We start from the raw sequence: 8,161 nt of genomic DNA on the forward strand, positions 1-8,161 counted from the left end.
CCACCCATCCACTGCATACAATTTACCCTCCACGTGTTCTTCTGTCCATTTGCCCTGTCATTCATTCAACCAGCGCCTACCACGTACATACTAGCACAGAGAGGATTCAAAGAAGGGCTGTGGGGATCACCTTCCTAGAGCTTAGACAGTGAGGATAAGAAGTGGAATTGTTTCCTTTAAGAATCTCTCCTTCAATCAATAATTATTGGGAATCATCTCCTCAGGTTTAGCCCAGCATTGATCTCAGAGATGCCTGTTCAATATCATACTGAAGTCCTATGGAAAAAGCAGTGGCTTGCAGCTCTGGGTTCTAGGCCCACCACTTCTATGAAGTCTTAGCTACCTCCTCTGTCAAATCCTGCCTTGAGGGCTCTCTGTTTCTGATTTTCGTGGCCCACATTGAAAGAAAGCTGCCCCAAGGAGCTCCCAACCCAAGACGCGTGAATCTAAGTTCCACATGCTAAGATCTATAAATAGAAATCCCAGATTGAAGTGGTCATGGGGCAGATTTTTGCCTAGTGCCAAAAGGGTGGCACAAACAGTGCCAGGAGTCGGTGGGAGGACGAGACCTGTGGGCGTTGTGGTTGAGTCTGACCAAGAGCTGGAATGAGACCTGTGGCTTCCATCTGGCCCTCTGTCTTTGGGCACAAGCCAAGGGCCCGGCTCCCAAGGCTCCACAAACGACACCTCCCGCACAAATCTCCAGGTTCCCAAGGAGAAAAAGAAGGCACAAGGTTAAAGAATGTATGCCCTTAAGTGAATATGGCAGAAGAAAAGAATTCCACCTTGACATTCTGGTCAGGAAGGGGAGGGAGCTAACATTTAAGGAGACACTAACACAGTGCTAGGCACTAGGCACTATGCTTTCTCATGTAATCACTTCAACAAGGCGGGTTTTTGTTTTGTTTTTTTAATCTCCACTTTGCTGATAGAAAATGGAGGCTCAGAGAGGTTGAGTGACTTGCTCCAAGTCTTATAGCGAATGGAGGAGCTGAGATTCAAACTCACATCTTCTACCTCCAAACTGTCCTTGGCTGCCAAGCGTCCCAGGAGGTAGCAATTGTCCCGGGCACTCCACGGGTCAGCAGCCCGAGCTGGCAGGGCTCCTCGCACACGGCACTGTTGCCATGGGGCAGGGCTCCTCGCACATGGCACTGTTGCCATGGGGGCCAGATAATTCTCCATTTCGAGACCTGACCTGTGCAGGGCAGGATGTTAGCGCATCCCTGGCCTCCACCCACTAGGTGCCAGCAGCACCCCTAGTTGTGGCAAAAATGTCTCCAGATGTTTCTCAGTCTGGGAGGCAACTGGCCTCTGGCAGAGAACCACTGGAGGGGAACAACAGACCTGTCTCTTGACAGTTCCCTATCCATCCTCCCTGAGGACGTCTCGACAGGAAGGGAAATGTCCACCGGTGGATAGACAACCAGTAACAACAATGATGATGACAACCACAAACACAGCGACCATTTAGCAGGTGCTTGCTCTGGACTGCTTATCATGCAGACTTCGTATATATTTTCTCACGCATATTATCTGTTTCCCAGACGGAGGAATTGAGGCCCAGTGAGGCTAGGTAACGCACCCAACATCCCAGTGCTAACGTAGAGCACAGGTAGGAAGCATTCGTTTCCTATGGCTGTTGTAACTAACCACCACACACCTAGTGGCTTCAAACAACACAAATGAATTTTCTCGACGCTCTAGAGGTCAGCAGTCTAAAAGCAAGGAGTTGGCAGGGCTGTATTCCTTTTGAAGGCTCTGGGGGAGAACCTGTTGCCTTGTCCCTTCCAGCTTCTGCAGGCCATCTGATTCCTTGGCCCAAGGCCCCTCCTCCACCTACATCGTCAAGGTAACAGTGTGGCATCTTCCTATCGCTCTCTTCCTCTGACCTCTGCTTCCATCATCTCTCCTCTCCTCTCACTTTCCTGCCTCCCCATATGAGGACTCTTGTGATTACATTGGCCTCACCCAGGTAATTCAGATCCTTACCTCTAGATCCTTATTCTCATCTACAAAGTCCCCTTTGTCATGTAAGGTAACACGGTCACAGGTTTGGGCATTAGGATGTGGATAACTTTTTTTGGGGGGGGAGGGGGCATATATGTAGGCTTTAGACTCTTATCTGTCTCACCCCAGGCTTTGTACTCTTATCTACTCTCGCCTCCCATGCCCTGCCTAAGCAGACAATCCCCACAGGCCAGGAACTGTGCAGGGCACTGCGGGGTCGGACAGGAGTGGTAGGCACTAGCACACATCGGAGGGAGTGGTGAGAAGTCCCTTGACGGGAGCAGAGGAAGAGTCCGAAGACAACGGACCGGTGCAGGGTTGTGGGGAGTGGGCTCAGGAGTCAACCGGGCAGGCCTGCTTCCTGCCCTCCGAGCGAGTCTCAGCACCTACCTCCACCCTAACTTCAAATACATCGGTAGTTCATCTGTCCTGAAGGACCACCCCCGCCCCCTCGGCCCTCACCACCCAGGATTCCGTCCCATCTGTGGGGTTCATTTGCCCAGTTAACTGGTAACCATTCTCAATCTTTTCTTTCTACATCTCCTCTCTGCCAATGTAACCTAACTTAAAATATAGATATACAGCCTTGCAGGTACCTAGCAGACACTAACCTTTATTTAGAATTAATAACCTGTAGCCTGGCCGGCATGGCTCAGTGGTTGAACGTCGACCTGTGAACCAGGAGGTCACAGCTCCACGGTCAGAGCACATGCCCCGATTGCCAGCTCGATCCTCAGTGTGAGGCATGCAAGAGGCAGCCGGTCAATGATTCTCTCTCATCATTGATGTTTCTATTTCTTCCTCCCTTCCTCTCTGAAATCAAGAAAAATATATTTAAAAAAAAGAATTAATAACCTGTTAACCCACTTAGATCACCCTGGATCAGGGGTCCTCAAACTACGGCCCGCGGGCCACGCGCGGCTCGCGGAAAACATTTATCCGTCACGCCGGGTGTTTTTGCCGCCGCTGCCTGTCCTGCTTAGCAGCCAACTCGTCCAGGGCCCACAGTGTGCATGTGTGGAATGTCTGAGGGACAGTGAACTGGCCCCCTGTTTAAAAAGTTTGAGGACCTCTGCCCTGGATACTATAAGGCTTGTGTAACCATACCCTGTAATTTGCTAAGAGTTGAGCAGAAGGGCTGAGACTTAATTAGTTAAACTTTTTTCCGTATCCATGCCATCCCTGACATTGACAAGTACCAGAACTGTTTTTTTTCAGGGATAAGCCCAAGATGCTTTGCGGGACCAGGGACTGATCCGGCTCAAATCACCCAAGGCTGGGAGAAGCAGCCTGGAGGACTCTATACCGACCGTTTCAGGAAGTGGTCTCATATCCTCCTTATAATACTAAAATCTCCTCCCTTCCTCCCACGGGTGGAGATTTTCCACCATTCTTTAACATGTGGCATAAGTACTGCTAGGTTTTCTAAAGGCGCATGCGCAGTAATGCCCCCCGCTGGCCATGCGACGATGAGGCTCACCTTGCTGTTCATACGTGATTTCCCTGAATGAGGACAAATCCCATCCTTTGCTGGGGACAGCTGCTTTGGGAAGTGACCTTCCTCCACCCCTCTCCCCCACGAGTGTCCTTGCCTGACAGCTCTCAATCATGTACGTTCCTTCTGATAAAATATTCTTTGAGCTGTTTGCCTAGCAACTGCTGAGTAATTGGAACCGGTTTCATCCGGAAGACCGAGGGCTTACAAGGTCTTTAATCTTGTAAGTCCACTGCCTGTCCCATTCTGGGGTGCAAGGATGCCCGTCAGCTGCAGGGCCCCTCCCGGAGCCCATTGATCCATCCCTTTACAGAAAGGAGACACCACACTGCCTGTTAGCCAGCCTGTCCCGCCTCCGCCGGCCAGAGCCTCCCACCTCCCCCAGCAGAACTGGGCTCCGCAGTGACTTAGGGATGGCTCTCCTGACCCATAGGAAAACAGAGGTAAAAAGGATAAATTCTGTTTGCCTCATTCTGGGAGAAATAGTGCTTAGGATCTATATTTTTCTTTTAAAAATTATATTTTTCTGGTTAAACGTAGCTGATGGAACACAGTATTCATCTCTGCTTCCTCCTGAGACGCCTCACAAATGATAGTAAAGCAATCAAGACATGTAGACCCACAGGCAAGGGGAAGGAGGGAAGACAACCACCGGAGAGAGGCCGATCCAGGTCTGAAAGCAGGAAGGGCTGATGGCTGAGTGGAAAAGGCTGACGGGAAACCCATCAAAGCTGATCTCGCTGACGAAACCCCAGGAAGACTCAGGCCAGGGTCCCACCTGGGGCTGAAAAGAGGAATTTGCAGCTCAGCTCCAGTCCGTCCTCCTTGGGTCCCCGGGGATGCGGTAAGTTCACCTCTGCAGAGAGTGAATCAGGAGGTGGACTGTGCAGCCCCGGATGACAGCCACGTGTGGCCATTTACATTTAAATGAAAATTATTTAAAATTAAATAAAATAAAAAGCTCGGTGTGGCCCTACCTGAGTTGGCTCAGTGGATAGAGCATCCTGGGTTGCGGGCTCCATCCCCAGTAGGGAGCGTGCAGAAGGCAGCGGATCAATGATTCTTTCTCATCATTGATGTTTCTATCTCTCTCTCCCTTCCTCTCTGAAGTCAATAAAAATATATTTAAAAGAAAGAAAGGGTGCTAAGAAATTAAAAATTGACAAAATAAATAAAAATTTCAAAAAAGGCTTGGAAGATTGACAAAATGTCTCATAAAGTGGAACAAACCAGATTACTCCAAGAGGTCCAACAACCTAATAAGAATTCCAGAAGTGATTAAGCAGAGAAAATTGAGGGAAGGGAATTATCAAATAAAAAATAATACCTCAAAATTTCCCAGAAGTGAAGGATATGAATTTTCAGAATAAGAGGACCCTTTGAGTCCCCAGAATAATGAATGAAAAAGACCCCAATAGGGCTCATCATCATGACCTTTTAGAACACAGGGCATAAAAAGAATACTCCACACATGTCCATAGATTTAAAAAAAAAAACAAAACCTCTGTAAAAAACATTGATTTGAGAGAAACATTGATTTGTTGCTCCATTTATTTATGTATTCCTTGGTTGCTTCTTGTATGTGCCCCGACTGGGGATCAAACCCACAACCTTGGGGAACCCTTGGGGTAGCGGGATGATGCTCTAACCATTGAGCTCCTTGGCGAGGGCAATTTTATTTCTAAGGTCAAATACGAAGGACCAACAATCAGATAAAACCGGAACGGCACTGGGTTTGGCAGCAGCAGCACGAGAAGCTCTAAGACAAGCCTCCAAAATGCTGAGGGAAAATAATTTCCAGCCGAGACGTGGATAGCAAGCCAAGCTAAATATTGAACGAAAGGGCATATGAGCGATATTTTTGGGGCAGGCAGGGCTTTTTAAAAAACCCACTGCACCCCATGCACCTTTGCCCAGGAAGCTCCTGGAGGATGGGCCTCACTAAAGTGGAAGAGCAAGCTAAGGTGGAGCAGCGCTCGGATGGGGGACTGGGGGGTGCCCAGGCCATCACTCTGCAGCAACCTGGGGGTGACCAATCCCACTGCGGGGGAAGAGGGGGCGCAGGGGATTCAGTAGCCACGAAAAAATGAAACCGGGAGATTTTCAGACTGAAAGGAGATCTATTTTTCTGTTGGGGTGTTTGGGGATGAATTTATGATAGAAAACTGAGCTCTTCCAAAAGACGTAAGGAACCTAACTTCCCCTCCCCACACACAACCTCTCACCACTCCCCACCCCCCTCTGCGATGGTCCTAGGAGGCACCCGCTTGTGACCACAGGACTCTGTGGAACCCTGTCTGAGAACTACGCAGCCCAACGGCCTCTCCTTACAACTGGGAAAAGTGAGGGCCAGCAAAGCCACCCAGGCGCACACAGAGAGAAGAAAGTTCACTTGGTGAGTTTTGGAGAACTCCTCTCTGATTCATTTAAGACGAAAGCAGTCACAATAGTAACTAAACTAAACCTGAAGGAACCCCGGCTGGTGAGTGCGGCCCCACCTGGCCTGTGTTATCCGCCTTAGCTGTGCTTTCAATCACCCTGCGATGTAACTGCAGGAAATTCCTAAAAAGAACAGACTTAGTTACTTCTAAGTTCCTGAGTTACGTCTAATTACCACCTATCAAAGCAAGAACACGTAGATGTAACTGAGTTCTGTACACCCTGGACAAGTCAGCCTTAAGCCTCTGGGGGAAATTGGGGTGGGAGTGCAGGGGAAAAACACATAACCGAGTACCAACGCGCTCCTTGGAACCAGGTGCCCTGACCCCCAGTGCTCTTGGGGATCTTATTATTTATAAGAGTCAAGGCCAACGTCCTCCTGCGAACTCCAATGACCAGACTTTGTCCCTAATGCCGACGTTTCAGGGGCCTCACTTTTGAGTCTTTGCCTCTGTCCACGTTCTCCAAGGGCTTGGCTAACCTCAACGTGTTTGCAATTAGTGAGTGAAGGACGTAAACTCTGGAGTCTCTGAACTTGAAATTCTAAGACACCTACTAGTCCAGCCGTGGGCAAACTACAGCCCGCGGGCCGGATCCGGCCCGTTTGAAATGAATAAAACTAAAAAAAAAAAAAGACCGTACCCTTTTATGTAATGATGTTTACTTTGAATTTATATTAGTTCACACAAACACTCCATCCATGCTTTTGTTCCGGCCCTCCGGTCCAGTTTAAGAACCCATTGTGGCCCTCGGGTCAAAAAGTTTGCCCACCCCTGCACTACTAGTCTGTAACCCGTGACATTCTCTCTCTGCATCTCAATGTCCTGGTCTATGAAGCTCATCTCCTTACCTATTTAACAGGGTCACCACCAAAACCCCAAGGGAGAGGCCCCATGTACGGGGCAAGAACCTGGGCTGGAAGTTAGGAGTCCTGGGTTCGAGTCTTACCTGTGCTGCTTACTTGCTGTAAGCCGCTTCTCCTGTCTGGACTTCAGTTTGCTCTCCTGCAACATGCGCAGCTGGGGCCCTGTGACCTCCGCCTCATGTGCCTTCCACCGTGTGACTCCCAGCCCCCCGTTTGGTTCAGGACTCGGCCCCTCACCCTCCCCGAGGGTTGCCGGCCTCCCACACCCTCCATTCCAGAAGAAACACCCTTCCCCTTTCCTGCCCAAGCTCGGCCTGGCAAGCGCTGGGCTGCCGAGAGGACGGGAGGTGGGGAAACGGGCCCAGCAGTTCAGGCCTCCGTGGTGAGAGCTGGCCCGTGGCCAGTCACAACAGGCCTGGAGATACAGAGGGCACTTGTCTGGGGGACCCAAGGTCTCATGTAAACCTTCGCTCTGGCGTTGGCCGCCGCCTCTCTTCTCCCTCCCGCCCAGGCGCAGTACCAGCACCGGCTTTGTGGTGAAGTGGGCTGTGGGTGCTGCACAGACCTGAGCAGCCCCTCGATGGGCTGGGAAACTGGACAGAAGGGGGTAAGGGGACGGGGGAGGGTGGCCACAGTGAAGGTGGAGGGTGGAGACAGTGAGCGGGGGGTCGGGGGAGCAGGAAAGGCTTTGGACCCAGCAGTGGGGCAGACCAGGGGGGCAGGAGGAAGGGGCTAGTGACCGACTCTCTCGTCGATTAGCCAAGGGCTGTGAGCTAGGTACTTCCTTCTCTCCTCCAGGCCTCAGTTTAAAATGGGACTGACTGTCCCAGCCTTATGCTGTGAGGACTAGAGTCAGATGATGAACTCATAGTGTGATCTAGTGGGGAAAAAGGTTTGGATTAGATGAACCTGGGTTCAAATCCCACACCTATTTACCTCTAAACCAGTGGTTCTCAACCTTGGCTGCACATTAGAGTCACCTGGGAATCTTTAAAATCCAGATTTCTGGGCCTCATCCTCCGGAAATTCTGTTTCTTTGTTATGGGGTGGGGCCACAACATTAGTAACAAAGAAACAGAACTTCCGGAGGATGGGGCGCACCAGAGGTTTCCGGGTTCGATTCTGGTCAAAGGTACATGCCTTGGTTGTAGGCTCCTCCCTGGCCTGGGCCCTGGTCGGGGCTCCTGCAGGAGGCAACCAATTGATGTGTTTCTCTCACATCGATGTTTCTCTTGGTCTTTCCCTCTCTCTTCCACTCTCCCTAAAAGTCAATGGAAAAATATCCTTGGGTGAGGATTAAGAGTGTAAGGATCAAATGAGAACGGATAGAAGGTATCTGCTTAATAAATAGG

At 50.3% G+C, this 8,161-nt stretch overlaps 1 protein-coding gene across 1 annotated transcript in view; it reads right to left on the bottom strand.

The window, feature by feature from the left end:
- Window positions 1-7,097, bottom strand: part of NCMAP (non-compact myelin associated protein) — a 21,846-nt gene extending 14,749 nt beyond the window's left edge. Inside the window, exons 1-2 of the mRNA XM_006777533.2 lie at window positions 6,893-7,097; window positions 5,970-6,067 (exon numbers count right to left, since the gene is read on the bottom strand). The gene's annotated coding sequence lies outside the window, so the exon portion shown is untranslated. The remainder of the gene's footprint in view (window positions 1-5,969; window positions 6,068-6,892) is intronic.
- Between the last annotated feature and the right edge of the window lie 1,064 nt (window positions 7,098-8,161).

Source organism: Myotis davidii, unplaced genomic scaffold, assembly GCF_000327345.1.
Source record: "Myotis davidii unplaced genomic scaffold, ASM32734v1 scaffold149, whole genome shotgun sequence".
Taxonomy (NCBI): domain Eukaryota; kingdom Metazoa; phylum Chordata; class Mammalia; order Chiroptera; family Vespertilionidae; genus Myotis; species Myotis davidii.